The 14024-nt window shown below is 45.2% G+C and overlaps 1 protein-coding gene across 1 annotated transcript in view; it reads right to left on the reverse strand.

Moving 5' to 3' along the window:
* zfhx4 (zinc finger homeobox 4) overlaps positions 1–14024 on the reverse strand; it is a 91571-nt gene that overhangs the window by 20962 nt on the left and 56585 nt on the right. The gene's annotated exons all lie outside the window — the stretch shown is intronic.

Raw genomic sequence — 14024 nt, forward strand, 5'->3', positions numbered from 1 at the left:
ATTTGGATTCTGCCTGTTGAAGGAAGGGAAGCTGTGCAATGAAAAAAATGTCCTGTAGGGAAACATATTTGCACTTTCGGTTCTCCCATTTCAAACCTCCTATATTGATATTAATATACAGTTGAATTAGAGCTGCACTGGTCAACACTGAGTGAGGGACAAGGATGGAAAAATACCCACATAATCAAAATGGCCACACAAAATGCCAAATATCCATATAAAGTGAAAACATATAAAAAGTGAAAACAGGAAAAAAACACCATCTGACTTACAGGCGCATATACAAGCATTGTATGTGTTTATTATTTCAGAAGTGTGTATTTATATGTGAATGTACTTGTGTACAGAAAAATAGGTTGTGGTAATTCTGTGAAGAAATACAGCCATGCACTGTGCACACATGCACACATGCACACATGCACATAGATACATACAGACATATAAACATGCACACAGGAAACACACGCGCACACACACACACACACACACACATACACACGTACAGCTCTGTACTATTAGCAGATTAGCCTGCCCATCTCTGAGAGTTCAGCCCCTTGTTTGATAATTCTGTGTATCTGCAGTGTTCTGCCAGTGGATTAAAGTGTGTGTGTGTGTGTGTGTGTTACTTGCTGAGTGTGTGATCGTGAGTATGTGCAGTTTGTGTGTGTGTGTGTGTGTGTGTGTGTGTGTGTGTGCGTGCGTGTGTGTGTGTGTGTGTGTGTCGCCTACACGAGCTAACACTAATCCTAGCCGAGCCCCAGCGCTCCCTTTCATCCAGCCATCATTTGTCTCCGGCTGGGCTGATGTCACTTTGTAATGAATTTTGAGCAGTCTGAGAGAGGCCAGATAACCAGGCATGTGCATGCACACACACACACACACACACACACACACACACACACACAAACATACACACACACACACACACACATAAATATATACACACACTACCCTCCTCCATCTCAGGGTGTGCACACACAAATGCAAAATCAAACAGAAATACTTGCACACAAGCATCAAATCAGACGCAAGCAGTATCATATTCACTCACTCACACACACACACACACACACACACACACATATACACATGCACACACAAAGAGAGCAAAACCGTTAAAAATTTCATGTCTTTTAAAAGGAGGTGGGGAGGGGGGGTATCTCACCACAAACCCTTCCTCTGCCAGAGAATTAAATTTGTGTGTGTGTGTGTGTGTGTGTGTGTGTGCATGCGCGTGCGTGCATGCATTTGTGTGTGTGTAAAAGAGCTGTGCTCATCAATCCTGCGCTGCTTTAATAACCATATTTTACAACACACACACATGCACACACTCAGTCATATTCATAGGAATCAGGCAAAGGGTGCATTGAGGTCAGCCTGCATTTGCATACAATCACTTTGGCCATTGTGTGACAAGCATAAGGGGGTCTGCAAACCCCCCATGGAAACATGATATGATTAACCCTTTGTACACATTCACATACAGCCGAAGACACACACACACACGCACAAAGACACAGACGGACACACACACACAGAGCACTGGCGCCGTCACTTTAAGCACCAACACATTAAGTGGACATTATATACAGCATGAAATTTTCATGGCAGATGCCGGCAAGTGATTGAAGAGCAAAATTGTGGTTGTGTGTGTGTATGTGTGTGTGTTTGTAGTCTAGAACAATGTTAGTTTTTTTTTTTTTTTTTTTTGGCATCAGCACACGCTTGTGCAGTGCTGTATGTATTTTGTGCATGTGCATACAGTCCATTTCAAGGTGTGTGTGTTTGTGTGCATGCTTGCGGGGGTTGCGGGGGGTTGTAGGTGTGTATGTGTGTATGTGTGTGTGTGTGTGTGTGTGTGTGAGAGAGAGAGATTGGGACTGCACTCTGCTCCTGATGTTTTATTAATACGTTGGTGACAACGGGGATGAAATATCTCCTGTCAGCCGAGGGAGCCCGGGCTGCAGAAATTGCAATTTTCACTGCTAGTGCTGCAGCGTCCATCTTTGTATTTTAATTCACCCCACCTTCGTATAGAAAGAAAGAGGGAGGACACTGTGTGTGTGTGTGTGTGTGTGTGTGTAAATGTAGTTTGCACAGTGGGTGTGAAGGGCCTTCATCACTGGTTTATCTTTTCTCTACCTCTGCCAAAGAAAAGCAAATGGCACAAATTGAAGAGTGTGTTTTACAGAAAGAGTGGGAGAAAGAGGGAGGGGGAAGGAGGAGGAGGTCAAACAGAAGGGGAGAAAAAAAAGCTTTCGAACATCTTACACACACCACAAGGTCATGACAATATCGCAGGGAAAAGAAAAAAAAACAAAACAAAAAAGCCGAAAAAAAAACCCCTCCTCTTTTCATCGACTTGTCATTGTCTGCCTGCATCCCTCCACTGCACTTCACCTGCTGTGAGAGCCACGCAGGAAAGGTGGGGAAATTATCAACTGCACCATACTGAACAAGTGTCAACATTTATGTTGGCCAACGGAATAAACATTTAAATCAACAGTTACATTTTCAGAAAAGCGAAATCGAAATCAACATTTTTTTTTTTTTTCATATAACTCATTCCGTCCCTCCTATAACGTACAGCAGCTTAAATAGTAAATTTGTATGGGTGCTTTAATCAGCTGTAAAAGGTAGGGTGAATTATTTAGTTCATATCTAAATTTAGCCAAAGTGGTTCAGCCGTCCAATACATCTTATATCATAAATTAGAGTAAATAAAAGGTGGGTAAATTCTTGCGTACAGTCATGATCATCATAAGGCAAAACAGCAAAACATAAACAAAAACAAACAAACAAAAAACACTAATATAAACAAAATCCCTTGCACAACTTTGAAAATAATCAGGACCTGCTCTTTTTCCCCTCAACATACAGTATTTCGAATGAATCAAATTAGTTTGATAGTTCTTAATATGATACATACCAGAAAGTTATGTCAGAAAGTTTAATGGCAGCCAATTTATTTGGGTTTCCCCACAAGTATGTTCCCTCTAAAGACATATGAGGATATATTAGTGAAGAAATGAGTGTGTGCAGATCAGTGACAGTGAGGATGTGTGTGTGTGTGAGTGCCTGTCCATTTCACCCACATGCGCTCGTGATCACAGTGTCCCCTCTCTCTCACACACACACACACACACACACACGACACAACCAAACCCTCCACTCACAGCACAGCATCACGCACCGTCCTAACTGACCTCTAGGGGGCACTCTACCTGTAGCTAGATAAAACACAATGGAGAAGTGAGAGACAATGAACAGAGAGAAGGAGCTGGGGGAGGGTGGTGGGGGGGGGGAGAGAACGAGGGTGAAGAGAGGGTGAAGAAAGAGAGAAAGAGAAGGGAGAGGAGGGGTGATCATCTGGGTCTCATCAGAGTGTTTCTTTTTTTTCACTCCTTTCCCCTTCTGGTCGGTTAGATCTGTGGTGTGTGTGTGTGTGTGTGTGTGTGTGTGTGTGTGTGTGTGTCGGAGCATGCATGTGTGTGTGTGTGTGTGCGTGCGTGCACAAGCGGGGAATGTGTTTCCACATCGAGGACATTCCCAGACGAGCTCTCTCAATACATCAGCACAGTGTCTGCCCTCTGATTGACCCTGACAGTTACACACCACACATGTGTGTGTGTGCGCGAGTGTGCGCGAGTGTGTGCGAGCGTGCGCGTTTGCCTGTGTGTGCGTGTGCGCCATTGATCAAGTGAGCGAGACAGTGATTGCATGTGTTTGCTTGTGAGTTGTCATGTGCAAGTGTGTGTGTGTGTGTGTGTTGAGAGTGTGTGTGTGTGTGAGAGAGAGACAGAGGGTTCTGCGGCAGGGACTCTTAACCATCAACTTAATCGCTACCAGAGGACGCACAGAGCACAGCTTTCACAGTCACCTTCCACTGCCTCTGTGCACGCAGGAACGCACGCACACACACACACACAGGCACACACACACACACACACAGAGAGAGGGAGTGGGTCAGGCTGTGCAGGGTGTGTGATTTTGGCAGCCTGGTGGGACTCTCTTTGATGTGGGTCGGTCGGAACATTAAAGCCGGCCGGTGAGCTCCAGCTAACCACAGACCCTGGGTCCGATTACCCTGCAACCAACACCAGCCTATATTTAACCATTAGAGGGGAAGAATAATTAAGTGACTCTTGATCAGCAGATATGACCCAATCAATCAATCTGGTTTTAGCATTAACTATTAATTTGGTGAAACACAGGCTGATTGGTCCGGTAAATATATTCTCAGCACATCCCCAAACACCATGTTATTTGGTCAATATGATCGTCCCAGAGGATTCTATCTGAATTATTTTCAATCAGTGTAATAAGTATTGAATTGAATCAGTCATCTTAGAATAATTCATGTTTTATAATTCCTTGTGTTTAACAGGAAAAAAAAGGTGGAGGGAGAGAAAGAAATATGGAAAGAGATGTTTGGAAAGAAGAAGAAAAAACAGGAGGAGCAGACATATGGGAGATGGAGGCAGTGGAGGATGTATTGAAAGTGTCAGTTTAGTGTGTGTGTGTGTGTGTGTCCTCTAGCTGTATAATGACCTGCTCTGAGACCACTCTCTCCCCTCCCCCCCCCCTGAGGGCCCATAACCGCCATGCCGGGTCATTATGTGCCCGTTGGAGGACTCAGTCGCGCGGCACCCAGCCGCACAGCAATGCCACGCCGGGAAACTGGACACGCGAGGCTCCAAAATGGCTGAATTCATTAGCCGGGGCTGAGCTGCCTCTAATTTGCTTCCTTAGGGCCAGGATGGTGCTCATTAAAGGGGTGAAGGAGTAGAAAAAAAAAAGTATTTTCTTACATTATTGTTCATCTTAAATCACACCACATCTATGAAAGCCGAGCGTCGAGTGAAATGGTAATTGCTGCCAAAGAAAATCTCTAATACTGAAGTAATACTCGGCTATAAGTACCGAGACACTAGAACTATACAGCTCTGAGGACACTGTATTCACTCTGTTGATTCACACTACTGTTACTATTATACTTGTAGGAGAAATAATGGTGGGGAATAAATGTGGTGTGTGTCTGTTGGATCTGTAGCAGTAACGCAGCCTTAATGTTTAGTGTAACACCAATGACTGCCATGTCTCTCCCAGTTAGCCATGATGTTGATGTTGATTTCTTCTTGCAACTCTGGTCAAGTCCCCTGTGAGAGAGTGTGTGTGCGCGTGTGTGTGTGTGTGTGTGTGTGTGTGTGCGCGTGTGTGAGCAACAGGGGTCTCTGTGATGTCACATTCCTGCGCCGCGTGGCTCTAGTTTGGCCTCTAGGTTTTAAAGGGGAAAGCTTTGAAACATTACACCATCACACACCGACAGACGCACACACACACACACACACACACACACACTCCCACGCATGCACTCGGCTCACACATACACACACAGTCAAGGGCCAGTGGTAATACTGCCAGAGTAATAACCTTACAGACTTACTGATCTTGCTCCCCCCCAGTCCACCCACCCCACCCCCCCGTCCCGTTCTCTCACCCTCAAATCTTTATTTACCCTTCTCTCTCTCTTTATCCACCCCCTCCTCTCTCCCCTTGTTCTGCCTGTACCTTTCCCCCCGAATTTCAGCGCGTTTAACAAGCATTTAGATCTTAACCAGATGTTGTTAATGTAGCATGTCTAAAATACTAAACATCAACCCAGCGGAGAGGGGCTACAGCTCCTGCACAGGGCCTGGGAATAACTGACACACACACACACACGTGCATGCACACACACACACACACACACACACATGCACGAGCACCAATACCACGCGCACACCGTCATGCACACACATACTTCACGTTACCACACAAAAAGTGTATTTCATGCACACAGGCGCCCATGCTAACATGTAAGCGTGCACACACACGTTTCCGTCCACACGATCATCGACGTGGAAAAACCCGCCCACCCCCCCCCCCCCCCACCCCTTTATTACTTAAAACACACGAGAGCCTATTACACAAGCAGAACTATGTGTTGTTTCAGTTTGACTCTGAGAGCCAGACAATAGGATTGTCACATTTAATACGCTCCTGGTGTGAATGTCAATAAGTCGAACTGACAGAAAAAGCTAAAAAAAAAAAAAATGACTTTTGTGTAAAAAAAAAAAGCAAAAGCAAAAAAGAAAAGAAAAACGCTTGTATCAGCAGCTTCAAATTTGCTTTGTTGTTGTCAATTATGACTTCCTGAGACACTTCATTGTATTTTCTCTCGCTCAAATCGCCCGCTCCGCTGTCTTGCAGGCGACTAACAAAACACCTATTACTCTTCTTCCGAAAAAAATAAAAAAATAAAAAATTGATATGAATAAACATAGCCGAGATTAAAGCCTCGCGTGTCTTGCTTGCTGCGCAGACAGAAACTGTTGTTTCGTGTTTAGAGGGGTTTCATTTCCAGTGCTGGGAGCACAGGGTGGGGTGTGTGTGTGTGTGTTTATGTGTGTGTACGTGTGCGTGTGTTAGGGGGGGATGTTAATGATTCTTTAATAGCAAATACAAAAGGTTTTCACGAGACAAAAAAAGGGCTTCAAAAGGTTCTGTGGACGAAAAAAAAGGGGGAAAAAACTGCCGCAACACCTGGTCTTATACAATAGGCGAGCACACCTACTGTACACCTCCACACGTGTGTACACACACACACACACACACACACACACACACCTGCATCTTACACAACAGCCATATTGCATTTCGGCGGTTTGAATCACCTTAGGCTGAGTAAGTGAATTGAGGAGGCGGCACGGCAAGCTTACTAGGGGATTTAGGAATAATTTAAAAAGAAGATTCCTCTCCTCTGTTTCACCCTCCCCGCTTCCCCTGCTTCCCCCCATCTCTGTGTCCCTCTCTGTTTTTCCTGGTCTTTTATGATTCTCTGTCCAATATTTATCTAGCCCCTGATTATAAACATCTGGCCGACGGGGCAGTGCACACAGCGGCAGCCGCAAAACACACACACACTCACAGAGAGAGAGAGAGAGAGAGAGGGAGAAAGAGAGACTCACACGCGCACATACGGTGGAAATATCACACACGCTCACCAACGTGACCCTGTCAGGTCCAGACCAGAGGAAGGAGGGATGACAGAGAGAGAGACAGACAGACAGAGAGAAGGAGGGAGAGAGAGAAGGAGGAAGAGAGAGAAGGAGGAAGAGAAAGAGAGAGAGAGAGAGAGAGAGTCGGACCAGATGGAGACACAGAGAGAGAGAGAGAGAGGACTAGGAGCTGAGGTTAATGGCCTTCCCATCTCTGTGATAAGAATTCATTCTGTTCTATTACCAGCACTTATCTACAGAGGCTGCTGTCTTTCCCCCTCTCTCTTTCTCCCTCACACACACACACACACACACACACACACACACACGCAGCGAGGGTCCGAGATCGATAGATGAACCTAATGAAGAAAGCAGCTGTTTCTCGGCATACCTGCTCAACTCTATCAGCCCAACAAGATCTCCCCGCCACATCCATCTGTCTATCTGCCCATCCATTTATCTATCCACCTATCTATCTACCTATCCATCTGTCCATCTCTTCTTCTATCTCTCCACCCAGCGATCCATCCATATATCCACTCTATCTGTTTCGCCATACATGCATTTAGCCCTCTATCTGCCCATCCGTCACTACACTGGTAAACAAAGATACCAGTGAGATGGATATAGTTTCCAATCAACCTGACTGGTCCTTGTCATGTTATCATGCTTTATTTATTTTCCGGGAACTAATACAAGGCCTGAAAATAGAGAATCTAATAAAATGGCTGCTGTGGTTTAAGAGAATGGCTCTCTCTCTCTCTCTCTCCCTCTCTTTCTCTCTCTCTCTGTGTATGTGTGTGTGTGTATGTGTGTGTGTCCATCTATGCTTAAAATAGGCCTGTGACGGGCAGTGGCCAAGTGGATAATGCTTGAACAGATCTTTATCCTATTGGGCTACTGTCCCGTTTTTAGCTGCATAAAAACCATCTGCTTTTTCAGAGCCACCAAAAAACGAGACTGTAATCCTGGATGGGAATCAAAGAAAAGCTTAAAGTAGATAGAGGGGATAGCAAAAAAAAAAAAAAAAAAAAAAAAAAAAAAAATGCTGTTACAAAATGGTAAAACATCCTGTTGTCTGTCTGTGCGCAGTGTTTAGTTATTTCATTAATAGACTAATGTGGCAGGGCACACGCCAGGGCAGTTTTTCCGTTAGCATCTGCCCTCCTTCGTGCGAACACACACGGATGGAGAAAATATTTTACTAGAAACTGAACAATATCTAGTCATAAAAAAAAATACACACGTTGTATTTAATAACACATAATTGCCACTGCTGAAAAAAATGTAGTGTTGTATGTAATGCTTCACTTTCTGAATGCAAAAGCCAATATCAGCATCACATATGCATCAGCCTATTTGATTTTTTTTTTTTTTTTTTTTTTTTTTTTATTGATACCTGGAAGAAAACATGCCGTGTAGAAATGAACACAACTAGAGATATATCTGTTTTTGCAAACAAACTTCACAGTGTTGGCCGGTATTTCGCCACCTTACAATGCATCTCCCATACAGAAATATGACTCCGATTTTTTATTTTATTTTATTTACTTTTTCAAAATTCCAGCTTTCCATTCATTCCATTCAACTCCTTCTCGTTTCTTATGGGACCGTTGCTCTAGTCTGACTGCATTCCTGATTGATGATGATTTTGGCCGTGCACAGCCGCCATTAGCACATAACAACTTCACATACTAACAAGGAGCCCATGCGACATCTCCTCTCCTTCGAAACTTGAATGTGTGCATCGCCCTGGTCTTATTATTTGCCGAGGTTAGGCGGGAAGGCAGCGGTATTCAACAGGAGATGAATACAGTAATGGATGAATACGTGAAATATCTCCAAGCCCAAAATATTCATTAGGGTTGCTCAGAATCATCTCCGAAATGACCAAATGGAAGCTGAAGGCCCCTCGGCACGTAGAATCATGCGCAAGACACACACGGGCACACGCAGCACACATGGACAGACCTGAGGCGACTGCCCCGGAGATGGTATTTGCAGACGGTTACAAATAAGGAGTGTTGGCTTTCCTCCGACTTTCTCAAAAACATGCAAAAAATGTCCATTTCATTACTGGCTAAACAATGTCATATGGGCCCCCACTGGCCCTAATAGAAGCAGACAAAGACAGAGCAGCACACATATGCTTCGAATAAATCACATTACTGAGAGAGGGAGAGGGAGAGAGAGAGAGAGAGAAAGAGTGAGAGACAGAAAGAAAGAGAGAGAGAGAGAGAGGGAGAGAAACCGCCAGACACTCAGAGGATTGACAATATTCCCTTTTTCTCGCTACCTCCTCCTCCCCCCCTCCCTCCTTTCCTTCCTTCACTTTCTTATCCCTCCTCTTCCCTCTCCCTCTCTCTCCCCTTTCACTCTCTCTCCCCCAGCGGGATCTGTTTTAGATTTGAGCCAGTGGTAGAGCCATATCTCTACCTTATCTCTGCTAGCCGTCAGAAAACAGAAAGCTCCATGTTTCCATGCATTACACTCCCTGCCCCTGACACGCCACTTGAAAATCTCACTTGCCGCCCTCAAAATGGCTGAACGGAACAGAAAAAAAAGCAAATAAATAATTCAATCAAATGAAATGAGGGTAACCACACTGAATTGATATCCTTTTGTGTGTGTGTGTGTGTGTGTGTGTTTGCGCGGGTTTCCGATACAGTGTCATATCAAAGGAAATGTCAGCCGTGAAATTTAGGGAAATACATGTCGGCGTCGTGACAGTAAATGTCACCCCCCGAAAAACGCTTAAATTTAGATCACCCTTTGAGAGCCACACAGTGCCATTAAGCGGCGGCTTGGAGGAGCCATCACATTTTTTTTGAGTGGCGGTGACATTATTTTTTTTTTTATTTAATTTTTTTTTTCTTAGCCTTCGACCACCTCTGAGCCTGGACGCCCATCGTGATGTCCCGTTGTGTTTTTGGCTCCAATTATGCCAAAAGCGCTTCTCCGGTGATAAAAAAAAAAAAGGAGGTATTGATTCTCTTTAAACAAAGTTGTAACAAACAAAAAAAAAAAAAAAAAAAAGAGGTGGGAGAAAAACGTGGACAGGGCAGGGAATATGTTAACAGTTTGAAGAGAAAGGGGGGGGGATCAATATTCAAATGACTCCTGCCATTGATTTATAATTAAGTCTTAATTGCGGCTCGGCTTGGACTTTTAAAGCGCCCGGTGACAATGGCCGGGGAAGAAGATAGGGAGAACATTATTGATACACTTTAACAGTGGTGGTCGCCCAGACATTGATTCGGGACGCTTTGCGGTGCCGCCGGAGCGCTCGGCGTATCAAAACACACGTGCATTGGAGGAAACACATATGCACGCCTGCACACACACACACACAAATACCCACCTAAGTGAACTAACACAGCACAATTAACCTTCATCCGGGAAAAAGTGGGAGCCGCCTTATCTTCAGACTTCACCGTGCACGTGTGTTGTAATTGCCGCGCCGCTGATTGACTTCAGATGCGGCTGCTGGAGGTATTATTCTGGACAAAATAAGAGCGAAAAGTGTGTGTGTGTACATGTGTGTGTACTCAAGCGTCCGTGCAGGTGTCTATATCTGTGATCCAGGTGTGCACGCTTTGTTTGCTGTGTGCTTCTGTTCGTGTGAGGATGCTCGTGTGTATGTGCCTCTGAGTGTGTGTGTGTGTGTGAGTCTATGTCCCCGTGGGCCTAATCAGGTATCAGACACCTTTTGTTTTGGGAGCTCATTGATGGATGAAATCTTTATCTGTGCTATTGATCAGGAGGGCGCGGGTCCTAAACTGTCTGTCTAGCTGCCTGCCTGCTCCGGCTCTAACAAGATTGCCAGGGCCGAGTATATCAGTTAACATTTAATCAATGGCAGCTTAAGACACTGGGGCTAAGGGAAAGAAGCCCACCGCTTCAGCCCCCTGCCCCAAACCATTACCCGGGATTGTGTGTGTGTGTGTGTGCATGGCTGGGTATGTGGGTTCCAGATGATTACAAGGGATTGGATCTGGTTGATCACATGTCTTCAGGGGGCTGCGGTGTGTGCGAGTGTGTATGCGTGCATGTGTGTGTGTGTGTGTGAGTGTGAGTATTTACAGGCATGCGAGCGCCGGCTTGTCAATACATGTTAATACGTCAAAAACGCCAGAGGGGGTGGTGTGTGTGCTAGGCTGCTCGAAAAGAAAATGGAAAGCTGAACGAGAAGTGGCTGATGTGTTCGAAAATCACCGCTCAGAACAACTGAAGACATCAAACCCGGCGCGGCCCGCCTGCGTGAGAATACACACACACACACACACACACACACACACTGCAGTGGAGAAGATATGACATATCAGGCAATGCATGATTTTTTTTTTTTTTTCTGCCTTGCTTGCAAAAAGCCCCCAAACCCCCCTCCACCCCCCCCCATCCCCCTACCACCACCCATGGTAAAAGGCAAAAAAGAAGAGTCAGCAAAAAAAAAAAAGGGGGGAAATATGATCAGTTAGACTTTTTTGCCTTTTATTTTACCATCAGCTCATCTTAAATGAAAGTCCATCAGATCACAGAGGCAGCGCCATCTTCCCCCATCTCCAATTTTTGCTTTCATTTTCTTATTCTCTCTATCACTCGACCTCATCATCATCAAATCTTATTTTAGGAGAATTAAAGATGGAAGGTATGTGTGTGACAGCGGCGCGTTCTTCAGCATGTGTGTCTGCATACAGGAGGAGTGTGTGTGTGTGTGTGTGTGTGTGTGCCTGTGTGTGTTTGTGGGTGGTGCAGTGGTCGCTCTGACGGGGGAAGCCCCTCTCACGTCCCTGCCTTTCGTCCAAAGCCTAGGAGATTCCCACCACCAAAAATCAATGTGTGTGAGTGCATATGAGCGTCTCTCTCTCTCTCTCTCTCTCTCTCTCTCTCTCTCTGTGTATGTGTGTGTGTGTGTGGGTGTGTGTGTCAAGGTTTTGTAAGACAAATCTCTCCAGCGTGCGCCGCTTTAGTGCTATTGAACTGGGCTTCGATCACACGGTCACTGTGAATAATGCAAGGGAGGCTACTGCTCACTTACAGCTCAGGATGTGTGTGTGTGTGTGCGCATGTGTGTGTGTGTATGTGCATATGCGTGCATGTGTGTGCGTGTCAGGATGGCCCTTTTTTCCTTCTTGCAAATGCAGTGGGGCAGTTCTTCGACGTTTCTCCACTTGCCCCTCTTAATCTCGTGTCAGATACAGGAACTCCCACATTGATACCGGCTCTTTGAGTGTGTATGTGTGTGTGTGTGTGTGTATGTGTGTGTGTGTGTGTGCATACGCTGGAGGCTTCTACAGTAGATGGGAGAAACTAAACTCGAGCAGACAGCTCAGGCTTGCACTTTGACACACCCTGACTCATTACATACAGCCGGCACACAGTGGAATATTGTCATTAAAAAAGACAATTAGATACGAAGTCAAGGGAACATCGCTTACACACACACACACACACACACACACACACACACACACACACACACACACAATCCTGCACATGCACAATGAGGGAAATATCGGTGAACACACTCTCGTCTTCATATCCCCAGGTGTATGAAGCGGGGGATGTTAATACTCATGATGCTGTGGAGTAATTAAAATGATTACAAATGATGAGTGTGTGTGTGTGTGTGTGTGTGTGTGTTCTGTGTGTCTGTTAATTAAGCTGAATGATTTGATATGACACATACCGCAATGCTCTAATGGTGTCCTATACTTGATATGGCTGGAGGGGACGATAGTTGATGACGCTATAGGGAGAGACAGGGTGACGCACACACTCTCACACACACACACACACACACACACACACACACACACACACAAAAACAGATAGAGCCGCTCATCGGCCCCGCTTAAGAGGGGCATCTCTCTTTTCGACATAATTATCTGTGTCATCACTTATGAGGCAATTAAACAAACATCAGTTCCTATTTCCTCTCTGTTCATCTGTCTCCTCGCCTGATTCCGCCTCCTCGTCCTCTCCTCCTCTCCTCTCATTTCACCTCCTCTCTTCTGGCCATCTTCCCTTCTCCTCCTCCTCCCTCCTTCCTCCTCCTCCCCTCCTGTGTGACTCCAGACAAGGTTTCAATTTCAGCATGCTGATTGTCTCATTGCCGACTCTATGCATGTCTAACACTTACTGGCACTCTGGGGACCGGCAATACACACCATAGAATGCCTATTACACTCCCACACATTCCCCAGGAATGTGTGTGTGTGTGTGTGTGTGTGTATGTGCTTGCATGTGTGTGTGTGTGTGTGTGTTTGTGTGCAAGGGGTGATGAGGGTGTAAAATGCCTATTACGCTGAGAGTCTGGTCTCTCTTACACTGGAGAGAATTCTCTGGCGCCTAAAGAGCAGAAAATTGCAACGCTCCTCTTCCTCACTCCCTATTAACCTGCTTTTGAAACAAAGGACCAGGCAAGGTGTGTGTGTGTGTGTGTTTGTGTGTGTGTGTGTGTGTGTGCATCCTCGCCCATTAGCCTTGTGCTCCATCATAGGTAAAAGCACCTTGTGAGCCAGACCAAGCACAAACACCAGGGCCTTTTCAACACACCTTTCCTTCTGTCTTTTTTTTTTTTTTTTTTTTTTTTTTACAGTCATGTATTTGCATACTGTATTTTTTTTTTTCAAAACATGGGTTCCTCTGCTTCTGCCTTTTCATTCACCAAAATACTGTAATGTATATATTCTTGTACATGCAAATGTTAATGAACTTGTCTTTTTCCTTCCTCCCTTCCTCCCTTCCGTCCTTCCTTCCTTCCATCCCTCACAAAAAAAGCCAAAGAGAGATGGGATCCTATGAAGAGCTGCGTGTTGACTAAAGCAGCGGAAATATTTGTCTAATTCGCACAAAGACATCCACATCAAAGTACAAATCAAGACCCGGGCTCATTCAATGGATTTTTATCAGTCTATCCGTCCTTTTTTCTCGCTCTGTCACATTCCTTTTCTCGTCTTCCCGCTCCCCCTCTCCGTCTCT

The sequence above is a fragment of the Myripristis murdjan genome, chromosome 20 (genome assembly GCF_902150065.1).
Source record: "Myripristis murdjan chromosome 20, fMyrMur1.1, whole genome shotgun sequence".
Classification (NCBI taxonomy): Eukaryota; Metazoa; Chordata; class Actinopteri; order Holocentriformes; family Holocentridae; genus Myripristis; species Myripristis murdjan.